Raw genomic sequence first — 16,241 nt, forward strand, 5'->3', positions numbered from 1 at the left:
TTTTTTCTGCTTTATTTCCCCAAACCCCTCCATACACAGTTGTATATCTTAGTTGCACGTCCTTCTAGTTGAGGGATGTGGGACGCCGCCTCAATGTGGCCTGATGACCGGTACCATGTCTGCGCCCAGGACCCGAACCCTGGGCCGCCGCAGCGGAGTGCTCAAACTTAACCACTCGGCCACGGAGCCGGCCCCTGGGTCTGATCTTTAAGCATAGCTCAGGGCCTGTACAAAGAGTTGTACTACAATTCCCCGAGGTCTCAGATTGACCCTGGCGATGCATGTCTGCTTTCCCCAAACATTTTTATTCATGTTTCCGTCTTTTTATGACTGGACACTTACCACCGGATAATCTGAGGAAAATTGGTGTTTCTTTGCTTGCACTTCCCTTCTCACTGCACACTAGGCTTCTTTATTCCTGGAGATGGAGGGAACCTACCTAAGATGCAGGGAATGGAAGAAGACTAAAGAGGAGTGAAGACACACAGTGCAGAAAGGAGGAACTGTTGAGTTATCTACAGAGAGGCCCACCAAAGTGCTGAGAACCTGAGAGAGCTTCTAAGGAGATGGAGAACGTGGACCCGTAATATTTGTTTTTTCTTCCTGCAACAGAAAGATAAAGAATGCTCTTACAACACATTTAGTGAGGGCGTTTTAGGGCCACTGGGACCCATGGCTTTGAGCAGAGAAAACCTGACCGTTTCCTACTGGAACCATTTCTTTGGTTTCTTCCTGGACTCGCTGCTGAGAGAGGCTGCAGAGCAGTGTAAGCGTGGTCACCAAGGCTGAGAACAGACATTGCTGTACGTTTAGAATCTAACTTCTTCTCAGAGTTTCATCAGCAGTCTCCAGCTTCTAGATATCAAGATTATCATCTGGGCAATTAGTTATCTCTCCAATTGACAGTTATTTCTGGTTTGCTGATCCAACATTTTTTTTTTTTTGAGGAAGATTAGCCCTGAGCTAACATATAGTGCCAATCCTCCTCTTTTTGCTGAGGAAGACTGGCCCTGAGCTAACGTCTATGCCCATCTTCCTCTACTTTGTATGTGGGATGCCTACCACAGTATGGCTTGCCAAGCAGTGTCATCTCTGCTCCTGGGATCCGAACCGGTGAACCCTGGGCCGCCGAAGTGGAACGTGTGAACGTAACCACTGCACCACTGGGCCGGCCCCTGATCCAACTTTTAATTAGGATCTTGGGTGATTTTAGCTTATTCTGAGACCATAGTGCTTGTTAGCACTCTATGGTTAGGTTGGAAACTCTAGCCCTGGTTCCACATGCCCCACTCATTGAGGATTCTTTTTTTTTTCCCTTTTTCTCCCCAAGTCCCCCCAGTACACAGTTGTATATTTTCAGTTGTGGTCCTAGTTGTGGCACGTGGGATGCTGCCTCAGCATGGCCTGATGAGTGGTGCCATGTCCGTGCCCAGGATTTAAACTGTTGATACCCTGGGTCGCCGAAGCAGAGCTCTGAACTTAACCACTCGGCCATGGGGCTGGCCCCTCACTGGGGATTCTTAAGTGATTCTTTCTCTTGGGAAACTCTAATTGCTTGTACCCCATCAAGGTTTAGCTAGAACACTTCTAAAAGATTCTCTGGATGAGTAATTTCCAATCTGTTCTATTGTGACCTTAAATTGGGTACCAACCATTGAGTTCCCATGAGGCTTTAAGAGTCCTCAGGAGAGTGAAATAGGAGCTGAGCACCCAGCACTGACTGTTAGAGCATGTTTCACTTCAATATGAAGACTAAATCATGTTTGTTGTTAGTGCCGTCAAATCACTTCTGACTCCTAGTGACCCTGTGTACAGCAGAGCCTTACAGTGCCATATCAAACAGCACTCCACTGCTATTCATAGAGTTTTCACGGCCAATTTTTTTGGAAGTGGGAGGCCAGGTCCTTCTTTCTAGTCTGTCTAGTCTGGAAGCTCCGCTGGAACCTGTCCACTATGAGTGACTGTGCTGGTATTTGAAATACTGGTGGCATAGTTTTCAGCATCACAGCAACATGTAGCCATCACGGTATGACATCTGATAGATGGGTGGTGTGGTTCTCTGACAGGGAACTGAACTCGGAGGCAGCGGTGAGAGTTCTCAATCTTCACCACTAGACCACCAGGGCTGGCTATGTAATTGTGCAGCTCCCTTTAAAACGTAGAGTGCACAGACAGACTAAATTCATCCATTAAATAATGATTTTTTTCCACCAGTTTCTCTTATAGAATACTTGTGAGTCATAACAAGAGCAGTATTTTCTTTCATTGTTTATCACCCGAAAACTCATAGCTTTCCATTTTCCTGAGTGGAAGTTCTGTAAGTTAACCACTGATGTTTGCCAACTTCTCAGATTTAATTTGGGATCGAATCTATGTAGACGTGTAAATCATATGTTAAGGGGGTTGTGCCTTGAATGGAGAGTGAGCTGATGAGTGTGGATGCAGCTATTGCACGCATGCAGCTACTGGGGCTGGTGCCCAGGGTCCTCACGGCTGCAGGCCAGTGCTCTGGGGGAGAGTGGGGGCCGGCTGCTTTTCATAGCTGGATACTGCCAGATGATAAAGAAAGCAGACGAGGGAGATTCGGGGCTGGAGGCAGGTTAGATTTGAGTATAGATAAGAGTCAATAAGGTGCAGAAGTTTAGGAACATGCTTTTATTTATTTTATTTATTTTTCTTCTTCTCCCCAAAGCCCCCCAGTAGATAGTTGTATGTTGTAGTTGTGGTCCTTCTGGTTGTGCTATGTGGGAGGCCGCCTCAGCATGGCTTGATGAGTGGTGCTAGGTCTGTGCCCAGGATCTGAACCAGCAAAACCCCCAGCCACCGAGGCGGAGCACGCAAACTTAACCACTCAGCCACGGGTCTGGTCCCCAGAGCATGCTTTTAAATATCAAGTTTTATGGAAGAGGAACTTTTATAAGTAGTATCAAGAAGTATCAAGACCTCTTGCTGGGAAGAAAGGAACTAACATTCTAAAGCACCTGTGGTGTGCCAGATACATCACATAATCATCCTTTAACTCAACACCTGTTTATGTAGTGGTATTATCCTAATTTTAAAGGTTAGGAAATTAATAAGGCCAAAGTTACTAACTTCTCCAGAGTCACTCAGCTAGTAGTAGAGTTCAGGATTTGAATTAAGGTCTCTCTCTCTGAAGCCTGTGCTCTGTGGTACACCAGACTGCCTCCATGTCCACAGCATGAGGTTGACTTAGCCTATTAAATAAATCAATGAGTGAATGAGTAAACACACAGAATAATAAATGAGAAACATTTGGTGTAGCAACACAGAATTCCAGTAATGTATTAAGTACTATGTAATACATATTAAATGATCAGCTGTCTTCTTCAGGAAGTTCTCAAGTAGAGAAGGTAAGGTAAACATAATCAGCCTCTATACTTACATAAATATAGCAGGGGATAGGTGGTTTCCTGGGTCTGTGAGTTAGAGAAAGGCTTAGTTAGAGAAAGCTACACGAAATACAAAGGCTCTTACGGTATTTTTTAAAGACAGAAATTATCTATATCTATATCTATATATACACACACACACACACACACACACACAGATACATGCACACGTTAGAGAATTTTATAACAGAAATGATGAGTTAAGCTTTTATTTTGGAATGTGTCGTCTTATTTCTAGTTTAAAAAAATGTATGTCATATTTGTTCTGTGACTGTGTTTACATTTGTTACCCGTGAGTTTTTTTCCTCAAGAATCAAAAAGTTAAGTATAGAAAATAGAAGAAAATAGTGAATTCTAGTGTGTAAGAAAGGAAAGCAGAATCCTAATCTCTGAATGTTCATAATTACCAGGGCGACAGTGCCGAGAATTGACAGAGCTATCTACTGAACCGCTTCTTTCCTGCTACAAATAGCGATGACTAGAAAGAGTTCTGGATTTGCTGCTAATGAAGACAATTTTAGATTTCACCAAAAGGTCCTCATAGTTGAGCCAGGTGCTGTCATGGGTGTGTGACAAAGCTTCGTGGCCCTAGACTTCTGACAAGGAGAATTGGTCACACTACCTTGTGTTTTTATAAGAAATTTCAGTTTATGAAGCAGCTTACCTTCCATGATCTCATTTGATTTTCGTGACAGCTGTGAGGTGGACAGGGTGGATATTTCGTCCTCGGGGAACCAGACGTTTTTCTCTTGGAAGCATCTAAACAAAACACCGGGCATGTTGTAGTTAAAGAAATTCATACTGATCATTGACTCTGCCCGTATTTGTATGAAAACAGTTATGTAGATTATTTAAACCTAACGTAATGGGTCATATAAAAATAGAAGCGTGTTATGATAATTGCTTGTTTGGGACTATTTAGTGAGGAAGTGTGTGGCCTGCGGTCGATCTTCAGCAGGATGAGGTACCCTGGCCTGGAGCCTGCACCTGGCTCTTGACCTGCTCCTGTTGCTGACGCTGTCTCTGGCGGGTTGCTGTACCCGTGGAGCTGTTCAGGTGCACGGAGGACTTCACTGGCTCAGGTGTCCTGGTTGCCACCCAACGTGTAGGGAGCCATTTTCCTTCATTCTCCTGCCTCCCCCTGTTCCTTTTTTTCTTTCTTTTTTGTTTCTACATCTTTATGTGTGTCACTGTCATGTTCCCACTTCTTTTTCCTTTTCCTTTTCTCCTACTTCGCTTTTCATTTTCTTCCTGTTTTTTCTCTTTATATTTGCTTTTTTCTGGCTTATTTCGAAAATACTGATTTTTATCTGAACCTAAAATTTGTTGTGTCGATATTGTCAGCTTTATTGAATAATGTTACTTTCACAGTTCTTAATTTAAAAACAGAGGACTCATGCTACCTGTTTTTCCGACTTACTCCATAAAGCCACAGTAATGAAGACCATAGTGTTGGTGCAAGGATAGACACTTACATCAGTGGAACAGAATAGAGTCCAGAAACACACACATATGGCCAGTTGATTTTTGACAAGGGCGTAAAAGCAATTTAAAGGAAAAAGATGTCTTTTTGGCAAATGGTGTTGGAGTAATTAATTGGCCATCTGTGTGTCTATATGTGAAAAACTGAATCTCAGTCTAGACCTCATACTTTATGCAAAAATTAATTCAAAGTAAATCGTAGGTTTAAGTGTAAAACTATAAAAAGTTTGGAAAAACAGGAGAAAATCTTTATGCTGTGGGGTTAGGCAAAGAGTTGTTAGATTTGACACCAAAAACTTGACTCAAAAAGCAAAAACTTGGTGGGGCCGGCCTGGTGGCGTAGTGGTTAAGATTGTGTGCTCTGCTTTGGCGGCCATGGGTTTACTGATTTGGATCCCAGGTGCAGAGATAAACACTGCCCATCAAGCTGTGCCGTGATGGCGTCCCATATATAAAATAGAGGAAGACTGGCATGGATGTTAGCTCAGGGACAGTCGTCTTCAAGCAAAAAGAGGAGGATTGGCAACAGATGTTAGCTTAGGGCCAATCTTCCTCACAAAACAAAAAAAAAAAAAAAGAAAAAACATGGTAACTTGAACTTTATCAAAATTAAAATCTTTTACTCTGTGAAACGTTTAGTGTGAAAGACACTACTAAGAGGATGAGAAGACAAGCTACAGATGGGGAGAAAATATTTGCAAGCTGTATATATGACAGTGGACTGGTATATTTAATATTTATATATCATATATTATATCAGATAATATATATATTAATATTTACATATTAAGAATATATAAAGAGCTCACAAAACTCAACAGCAAGAAAACAACCCAATTAAAAAATGAACAGGAAGAGCCAGCCCAGTGGTGTAGCAGTTAAGTTCACGTGCTCTGCTTTGGCGACCTGGGGTTCGCAGGTTTGGATCCTGGGCGTGGACCTATACACTGCTCCTGAATCCATCCTGTGGTGGTGTTCCACATACAAAATAGAGGAATACTGGCACAGATGTTAGCTCAGTGACAGTCTTCCTCAAGCAAAAAGAGGAAGATTGACAACGGATGTTAGCTCAGGGCCAATTTTCCTCACCACCACGACCACCGCCACCAACAAAAAGAACAGAAGGCTTGAATAGACGCTTCAGCAAAGATACACAGATAGCAAACAAGCACTTGAAAAGACGTTTAACATTATTAGCGTTAGGAAAAAGCAAATTAAAACCATGATGTGATACCACTACATATCTCTTAGAAGGGCTAAAATAAAAGTACAATATCAAGAGCTAGTGAGGATGTGGAGCGATTGGAAATCTCATCCGTTGCTAGTGGGGAGCCTAGGTTGGTAGTCACTTTGGAAACAGTTTGGTAGTTTTTGGTTTTTGGGGGCTGTTGTTTTTTTTTTTTTGAGTAAGATTAGCCCTGAGCAAACTACTGCCAATCCTCCTCTTTTTGCTGAGGAAGACTGGCCCTGAACTAACATCCATGCCCATCTTCCTCTACTTTATATGTGGGATGCCAGCCACAGGATGGCTTTTGCCAAGTGGTGCCATGTCCACACCCAGGATCCAAACCGGCAAACCCTAGGCCGCTGAGAAGCGGAAAGTGCGAACTTAACTGCTGCACCACCGGGCTGGCCCCTGGGCTGTTTTTTTAAAGTTAAACATACCTACCATATGACTCAGCATTTCTGCTCCTAAGCATTTACCATAGAGAAATGAAAACTTAGGTTTGCACAGAAACTTGCACATGAATATATATATATTTCTTTTGGTGAGATTAGTCCTGAGCTAACGTCTGTGCCAATCTTCCTCTATTTTTTGTATGTGGGACACCTCCACAGCATGGCTGATGAGTGGAGTAGGTCTGCACCCAGGATCTGAGCCTGCAAACCCAGGCTGCCGAAGCGGAGCATGCAGAACTTTAACCACTTGGCTGTGAGGCCAGCCCCTGTATGTGAATATTTATAGCAGCTCTATTAATAATTGCCAATAGTTGAAAACAACCCATATTTTCTCTGATGGGTGAATAGAGAATGTACACCAAGAAAAAAAATCAGTTTTACTATGTGCTGATAACATTTTTTTTTTAATGCTGGACATTTGAAAGTCTCTATTTGTACCCCTAATGGAAAAAAACCGAATTTACATTGGTTTGCAGTATATGGTTCTTTAGTCGTTTTCTGTAGTTCTGGGAAAAATTCATTACTACCATATAGATCTTTTGGAGCGAATGGTTAGGAACTTCTTTGACTTAATGGACTATTGGCTTCCTCTAGTGGACATCTTTTGTTTTTATAGTAAAGCTCCAAATCGTGAGTGATTTTGTTTTTCTTCATTTCATCAGGTCCTGGGATATTGTGCTGCACTAGTTGGATAAGTATCGTAGCCTTCCTAGGCATTGGTTTTTTCATTTATGAAGTTATAGGGATGGGCTCGATCTTTAAGGTTTTTTTAAATTCTAAACTTTTATGATTCCAAACATTGAGTACTTATCTTGTATGTTTCCCAATCCAAGGCACTGAAGGAGATACAAAAGAAATTTGTCATGATTCTGTTCCTCCCTGCTTTGCAGTCTCAATTGAGAGAGAGAGAGTCTGCATACCTGAAAAAGTAGCAGAACCCAGGCAATATTTAATTAACCAAAATGAACCTGTAACAAATAATAAATTGGAGATACTAGACTGACAGTCCTTGGACTGACACATCTATTTTGTTGGACTGGCATAGTGTTTTTAGTCATTAAAATTCTTTTCTATCTCATTTTTATTTTTCAATTTTGTGTATTTTGTGAAGGTAATACTTTCATGTGGTTCAAATTGCAAAGTACATGGGCCAGCCCAGTGACGTAGTGGTTAAGTTTGTGCACTCCGCTTTGGCAGCCTGGGCTTCATGGGTTCGGATCCCGGGCACGGACCTACACCCTGCTCATCAAGCCATGCTGTGGTGGCATCCTACATACAAGACAGAGTAAGATTGGTGCAGATGTTAGCTCAGGGACAATCTTCCTCAAGCAAAAAGAGGAAGATTGGCAACAGGTGTTAGCTCTGGGCCAATCTTCTTCATACACACACACACACAAAATTTACAAAGTACAAAAGAGTATGTACAGTGAATATTCTCCCTGCACCTCGCTCCCCTAGGTGAAGTTCAGGCTTTGAACTCGGATCGGATCTTTCCTATTTTTATTACCTTTATTCTACAGTTATGTTGTTTTTTCATACCTTAAATGCCAGTTTGCCCTAAATAAGTTTCAGATACCCAGCAGAAGAAAGTGAGGAGCAGAGGGAGGAAAAGCAGGATAGAAAATGCTTTATTCTTATTTTTCTCGTGTAAAATCTTAAGCAGAAAATAGAGAAAAATCGCAATGTTAACAGTAATTATTTCTGGATAGAGGGTTTAAAAATAGCGTAAATTATTTTCTCCTTACTTTTATACATTGAGTATATATTGTTCTTATTTTCAGATTTTTTTAATCATTCCAGTAAAAGGTGAATAGATCATATCGTTTTAAAGTTTACAATGGCAGAATGAGTTCTTTTGTGTCACCTCTATCTCTATACCACTATCCCACCTTCCTTCTGGATAGTGAAAATTCATCTAGAAGAGAGGAGGCACAAAGTAGCCCCAAAATCTTGGACGACAAGACCTTTGGCTTTGTCAGAAACTAAAATATCATAAAGCTGTAATTCGAATATTGTGAAAATAGAATTAGAGTAAATAAATATGGAACTGAGTAGAATAGTGTAGAAAAAACAAACTCTCTACCCAGTTCTCTTTCCCACAGGTGCCTAATGTTATTAGCTTCTGACACAATGTCTTAAAAAATTATGAATTGAAAGTCTTTTTCCCCCTGGTCTTATTGAGCAATAACTGACCTGTCTCACTGTGTAAGGCACACAGCACCTGAGAGTCTTGAGATGGGGCAAACCCATTCCAGTTGCCACACTTCCCACCATCTCCCTACTTGATACCAGACTGTGTTTCACAATTCTGTTGTCTGCCTGTCCAGGGCAGGAATTGTGTCTGTGACCCAGTTGGTTTGGACTGGAGGGTTTTGAGACCTCATGGAGGAGGAGGTGGAGGACTTCAACCTGGGTCCTGAGGATGGGGAAGGATCAAATGATAAGAAGAGATGGGAAGTTGGAGGATATTTCAGGTGACGAGTATGACAAGACCAAGGCTCGCAGTCAGAAACGCATAAGTCAGCTCTACAGGGGGAAGAGGCAGGAGACTGACCTGGCGAGAGAAGAAGTTTCAGGTGAGGAAGTCAGAGGGATAAATTTGGTGCACTTTCTTAAATACCTGGCTGTGGAGTAGGCAGGCGGGACGCTCCCTCTTCCTGCCCTGAGCAGTTAGGGTGCAGGCGCATGTCTGACTCAGGCAGTTGGAATCTTCCTCCCCGTGACTGGGAATCTTGAGTGAGGGATGCGTAGGGGAAGGGCACATTAAAAATTTTTTGTGATAGCAGTTGTGGCCTCCAGGAGCAAAGACAGAAGGACGTAGAGGGAGAAGCACCAGAGGCCACGATGCCAGTATGGCTTTCACACTGCTGTCACTTGTGGTTCCTGTTCTGTGTGCCACGTGGCCTCCCTTTCCCCCTTGTTCCAGCCCTTCTCTTTTCTTCCTGATCCTGGTTCTCCAGCTCTCCTGTTGATTTCGTGATCTGCTTGGATATCTTCAAATTCCTTTCTGGTTAAATTAACCAGAATTGGTTTCTGCATCCAGGAACTCAGACTGATATAACAAGCAATGCCTGTAGAAGGAGCAAAACTGGGACAACTTTTTGGGCCTGGGAAATAGTGCCGTGATTATTACGTATCTATGGACTGCCTAAAAGCATGGCAACAGATCAGACAGGTGTGTAGCAATCAGAGATATGGGGATGGATCCGCGCTCAGGATCCTGGCAGTCCCTGATGCGTAGGAGCAGAGTCTGCTAATATCCAGTAGGCTGGTTACACATGCCTCTGGGGCTGAAAGTTCTTTATTGGGCTGGTAAGTCCAAGCGCTTCTAACTGAGATTACGTTATTACTGCCGTCTTTGGATGTAAAAGATGCCAGTACATGTAGCAATACATGTAGGTTTGTTACATAGAGTGTTGAAACAGGCTGCCCTGACTCACAAAAGGCGGCTCTGGGTTACTGATAAACTTCTGTTTTGTAACATCCTTTGCTGGCTTTTTAATGATTCACGTGTGAAAATTTCAAACCCAGGATTTATCCTTCTATCCTGGCCCTTTGTTTGTGGTTGTAGTTTCTGTGTTTCCTATTCTCTGTCGTGTTTGTCTCTTTGTTTTATATATTTATTTGTTTTATCCATTTGGTCTTCACTGCCTTGCCCTTGGAGTTGTTTTCTTTAATCCTTACCCAGGTTTCTTTCCTATGAATTCATGATGCCTAATTATTATCATTAATAGGGAATGGAGCTTCATTAATAGGGAATGGAGCAATGGAATCCAAAAAAATCAAGGAAGCGTGGCTCAGTGAATACTCCCATTTTAGAAAGAAGAAAAAGCTCTTTTTGATGCGGGGTCGGTGAGCCGAGGAGGCGAAAGAAAGATTTCTTGGACTCTCAAGATCTGGCAGTAGTGCTCTTTTATTTAGAGAGTAGAATAGCATGGGGACAGGACCCATGGGCAGTCAGAGTTTCTGCTGCTGCTGCTGCTGCCCCTGCTGGCATGGGGACAGGGCCCATGGGCAGGCAGAGCAGCTGCTGCTGCCCCCGCTGGCATGGGGACAGGACCCATGGGCAGGCAGAGCTGGTGCGTGGGGACAGGACCCACGGGCAGTCAGAGCTCCTGCTGCTGCCCCGAGTTGAGGGTTAGGGCTAAATTTAAGGCATAGGTATATGATTCATCTCTTTACAAGACAAAGGAAAGAACATGGAAAAAAGTTAAAATGGTATCAGTGCAGGTGGGGTCTGGTCATTGGGTGATCCCATGACTTTTAGACAAGAATCAAATCGGATTAAGTAAAGGTTAGAAAGGTTAGACGCCACCACCCTAAACCAGTTACATGAGATTGCCAGACAGCAACCAACTTAAGTTCTTGCCTTCCCCATTAAGAGTTTCTAGGGATAAGGTCATCTCTCCTCTTCTTCCTGGTACAGAGAGGGAGGCACCTTTTACTGATAGAGATTTACCTTACAAATGTAAATGTGTCCCAACAAGGGCAAGTTCCATTCCCCAGAGCCTCCTTCCCTGTCCCAGTTTATCGAAAGCAATCAGCCCAAAACAATCCTGATGACAAAGAGACATATCCTGGGGTGGCCAATTTCAGGTCCCTACAAGGTCATCCCCCCTTCCTTCACAAACGCAAATGTCTCAAAAGGGCAAGCAAAATTCCAGTCCTTGGAGCCTGCTTCTCATCTGCAGTTTTAAAAGTAACCAGCCTAAAAATCCTCATCATAAACCATTTAAAATTAAGCAGCCTAAAAATCCTCATCATTTTGACCGGAGAAGTTGGATTGAACAGGAGTAGTTCTTAAATACTGTTGACCTCAAAACAAAATAATAAAGATCATGTAGACATCAACCAGTTTCTCTCCGTTAATCCTAAACCATAACTTTTTGAGAAGAGTGGGGATTTGCCTTGAGATGCAGATTGTAAGACTAACCTGATAAAAGTTGTTGAAAGGTGGGGCATACCACTCTGAATCTGAGGAGTTGATAAGCTTGCAAGGTAGAAGTGGGAGAGGCCACACAAATGTTTTACCTGAGTATCAGAAAGCATAGTCTGTTTACGCATTTTTATGCAACTGTTGTCCAGGCAGTGGTTCCGCAGTTGCCTGGTTAATACTTAGGTTCTGGCCTCTTCTTAGCACTGTGTGGTGTGTTTTGGTGTTGGTGTTGGTTAATCCTCACGTATACTGCTTCTCTCTGTCCTCCTCTCTTCCTGCCTCCTTTTCCTTTCTCAAGCATCGAGGAGTACCTACTATCTGCCAGGCACAGCGCTAAACCCTTTGGATGCATGACCCCATCTTCAGAGAGTTACAGTTTAGTTAGGAAGACAGATAAATCAGAATTTGATATCACAAATGCCATTCTAAGGATGAACTTAGTGCTCAGGGGGGACCGAGGAATAGACTGCTTGAATAAGAGAATATTTTGCTCCAGAGGTGACACTTGGATTGAGTCTTGATCCATCAATAGATGTTTGCCAGGCAAGGAAGGGCGAGGGGTCGATCAAGGTGGAGGGAATCATGTAAAAGCAGTGGTCATAAGCGAGCTTGGAGAGGTAAGAACATGTTAGGTGTCATTAGGCAGGGAGTGGTGGAAGATAAGGCTGTGAAAGAATTTGCTTTTATCTGTGTCCTCTACATCCATCACAATGCCTCATATTTGTTGAGAAAAAGTTCAAAGGTTAGTGAGTGAGGTGTTCCCATTTGACTGGGAAAGAGTTAGACAGTAATTACGCCACCTCTATTCCTGAGTTAAAGTGGCCCCGTACTTTACCACATCAAATTGATGAGGATTTTAGGCTGGTTAATTTTAAAACTGCAGATGAGAAGCAGGCTCTGAGGACCAGAGTTTGCTTGCCCTTTGAGAGACATTTGCATTTGTGAAGGAAATCTCCATGCCTCCCCCTCTGTACTAGGAGGAAGGGGGGATGGCCTTATCTCTGGAAACTCTTAATGGGAAAGGCAAGAACTTAAGTTGGTTACTGTCTGGCAACCTCATGTAACTGATTTAGGGTGGTGGCTTCTGGCCTTTACTTAATCCAGTTTGATTCTTATCTAAAAGTTGTGGGACCACCCAATGGCCAGACCCCACCTGCACTGATACCATTTTAACTTTTTTCCAGGTTCTTTCCTTTGTCTTGTAAAGAGATGGCTCACATACCTATGCCTTAAATTTAGCCTTACTCTCCAGCCATGTTAGCAGCAGAAGCGGCAGCAGCAGCACCTCCTCCTGCCCGTGGGCCCTGTCCCCACGCAGCAGCTCTGACTGCCCATGAGTCCTGTCCCCATGCCAGCAGCAGCATCAGCAGCTCTGACTGCCTATGGGTCCTGTCCCAATGCCAGCAGTGGCAGCAGCAGCTCTGACTGCCCATGGGTCCTGTCCCCATGCTATTCCACACTATTCTCTAAATAAAAGAGCACTACTGCCAGATCTTGAGAGTCCAAGAAATCTTTCTTTCGACTCCTCGGCTCACCGACCCCGCATCAAAATGAGCTGTGGTTACGTATAATAGGATCCCAGTAGTGGAAGGACTGTATGAGCCCATATAATGAGGCAGGCCTGAGTTTGATCCCAGCTCTCACTTACTGCTACCCATGTGATCTTAGGCAAATTGCTTACGTTCTCTGAACCCCCATGTCCTCATCTACAAAGTAAGGATACTAACATTCCTGTCTTGAGGATATACTGGTCACTTAGCCTGAACTTAGGTGTTTATCAGGTCTCCTGCAACTGTTAGTTTGAAAATTGAATGTGCCAGTTGTTGGAGATACAATGGGAACAAGACAAGCCTTTTCGACAGGCAAGTAAATATTCTTATATCTCTGGTCCTGCTAGACCAGGGCTCAGACTTGTTCTGTAAAGAGCCAGACGGTGAATATTTGTGGGTCGTACAGCCTTGGCTGCAACTGCCTGACTGCTGCTGTAGAGTGAAAGCAGCCACAGAGCTTATGATATGTAAGGGATGGATGTGGCTGTGCTCCAGTGAAACTATTTATTACAGCACATGGTGGCATTTGGCCTGCAGGCCATAGTTGCTTACTTTTGCGCTAGACTAAGCTTCTTGAGGGCAAGAACTGTCATTAATTCTTTTTTTTTTTTCGTTTTTGTATATTTTTATTTTATTTATTTATTTTTTTATTGAGTTATTGATAGGTTACAATCTTGTGAAATTTCAGTTGTACATTAATGTTTGTCAGTCATGTTGTAGGTGCACCACTTCACCCTTTGTGCCCACCCCCCACCCCACCTCTCCCCTGGCATCCACTAAACTGTTCTTAGTCCATAATTTTAAATTCCTCATATGAGTGGAGTCATACACAGATTATTCTTCTCTCGCTGGCTTATTGCACTCAACATAATTCTCTCAAGGTCCATCCATGTTATTGCAAATGGAATGATTTTGAAGAACTGTCATTAATTCTTGTATCTCTATTACCTAATGGTGTCTGATACGTAGCAGGCACTTAAATTGTTTGGATTGATCTGAAGTCATCACATATAGATGAATATGAATTAATAGGAGATTTTCTTAGTTCACTTCCTCTGAGCAGAAGAAGAGATGCCAAGATGGGACTAGATGTGCAAGTGATTTAATGCCAGGGTTGGGGGGAACTCCAAGGGGGAAGGGAACAGGAGTTGGGGTGAACCTTCAAACTGTGATGCAGGTCTGACCTCTGAAAGCAGAGAGGGAAAGAACAATTGGGTAGGAAGAGCCTAAGACCACAAGATGCAGTTCTGAGAACGTGTTAGCCAGCTGATGGGGAGTACTTGGACAGAGGTTGCCTGCTAGAGGAGTCCTGTGTCTCGTGGCAGGATTGGCCTGGCTCTCATATCTCACTGTGCTCATTGATGTGCTGGAGCATCCTGGGAGAGGCATGAAAGGTACAGCAGCTAAAGGCTGGAGGCTGTCAGTCTCTTGAAGGGGGATATGGGCTGTGTGCTTCTGTGGCCGGTACAGTCCATTTCTTGTGCTGCACACATGTGTTTCTCCACACATGTTCATGGGCCTCTCTTCCTGAGGCGACATCTTGGAGCTGGAAATTATTGGGAAGAATACAACTGCTCCTGCTGCAGCTAATCTCATGTCTGCAGCTGGTCCTCATCCTCTCCCTTCTCCACTCTCCATTGTAAAGTCCTTCACTCTCAGCCATCACCTTGGCAGGCCTTGGGTTGCTGACCTAGTACTGTGGCCCAGAAGTTCATTCCTAAGAGTCTGGACCCTTGATAACCACACGCTTCTCAGGCTGATGTTTCTGCACATGCCCATCACAGTTACAATGGGACAAGGAAGCAGCAAGAGGTGCCACAGGTATTCTTCCCTGCTCTCATGGTGTAAGAGCAGCCATCCCTCCTGCCTGCGTGATAGTGATTGCTCTTCTTGCCTGCTGCTCTCTGCCACAAGGAGTCCAAAGTGCCCTTACTGTACTTCCTGGCAAGAGGACTTCTTCTCTTGCGGATGTTGAACCATCCTGTGTCCCTGGTATAAATCCCACTTGATCATGGTGTATAATCTTTTTGATGTATTGCTGTATTCGGTTTGCCAAAATTTTGTTGAGGATTTTTGCATCTATGTTCATCAGTGATATCGGCCTGTAGTTCTCCTTCTTTGTGTTGTCCTTGTCAGGTTTGGGGATCAGAGTGATGTTGGCTTCATAGAATGTGTTAGGGAGTACTCCATCTTTCTCAATTTTCTGGAACGGTTTGAGAAGAATAGGTATTAAGTCTTCTTTGAATGTTTGGTAGAATTCTCCAGAGAAACCATCTGGTCCTGGACTCTTATTTTTGGGGAGGTTTTTGATTACCGTTTCTATTTCCTTACTTGTGATTGGCCTATTCAGATTCTCCATTTCTTCCTGATTCAGTTTGGGGAGATTGTAGGAGTCTAGGAATTTGTCCATTTCTTCCAGGTTGTTCAATTTGTTGCCATATAGTTTTTCATAGTATTCTCTTATGATCTCTTGTATTTCATTGGTATCTGTTGTGATTTCTCCTCTCTCATTCCTAATTTTATTTATTTGTGATTTCTCTCTTCTTTTCTTGGTGAGTCTGGCTAAAGGTTTGTCAATTTTGTTAACTCTTTCGAAGAACCAACTCTTTGTTTCATTGATCCTTTCTATTGTCTTTTTTGTTTCAATATCGTTTATTTCTGCTCTTATTTTTATTATTTTCCTCCTTCTACTGACTCTGGGCTTTGTTTGTTCTTCTTTTTCTAGTTCTGTTAGGTGTCGTTTGAGGTTGCTTATGTGAGCTTTTTCTTGTTTAGTGAGGTGAGCCTGTATTGCGATGAATTTCCCTCTTAGGACTGCTTTTGCTGCATCCCAAATGATTTGGTATGTCGTGTTCTCATTTTCATTTGTCTCCAGATAATATTTGATTTCTTCTTTAATTTCTTCAATGATCCATTGTTTGTTCAGAAGCGTGTTGTTTAGTCTCCACATTTTTGCACCTTTCTCTGCTTTTTTCTTGTAGTTGATTTCTAGTTTCATAGCATTATGATCAGAAAAGATGCTTGATATTATTTCAACTCTCTTGTATTTATTGATGTTTGCTTTGTTTCCCAAAATATGGTCAATCCTTGAGAATGTTCCATGTGCACTTGAGAAGAATGTGTAACCTGCTGTTTTTGGATGAAGTGTTCTATATATATCTATTAAGTCCATCTGGTCTAATT

The 16,241-nt window shown here is 42.9% G+C and overlaps 1 protein-coding gene across 1 annotated transcript in view; it reads left to right on the top strand.

Annotated features, from left to right (window-relative positions):
• The window catches only part of DEPDC1B (DEP domain containing 1B), an 88,982-nt gene that overhangs the window by 9,913 nt on the left and 62,828 nt on the right, over positions 1–16,241 (top strand). The gene's annotated exons all lie outside the window — the stretch shown is intronic.

Source organism: Equus asinus, chromosome 10 (assembly GCF_041296235.1).
Source record: "Equus asinus isolate D_3611 breed Donkey chromosome 10, EquAss-T2T_v2, whole genome shotgun sequence".
Lineage (NCBI taxonomy): Eukaryota > Metazoa > Chordata > Mammalia > Perissodactyla > Equidae > Equus > Equus asinus.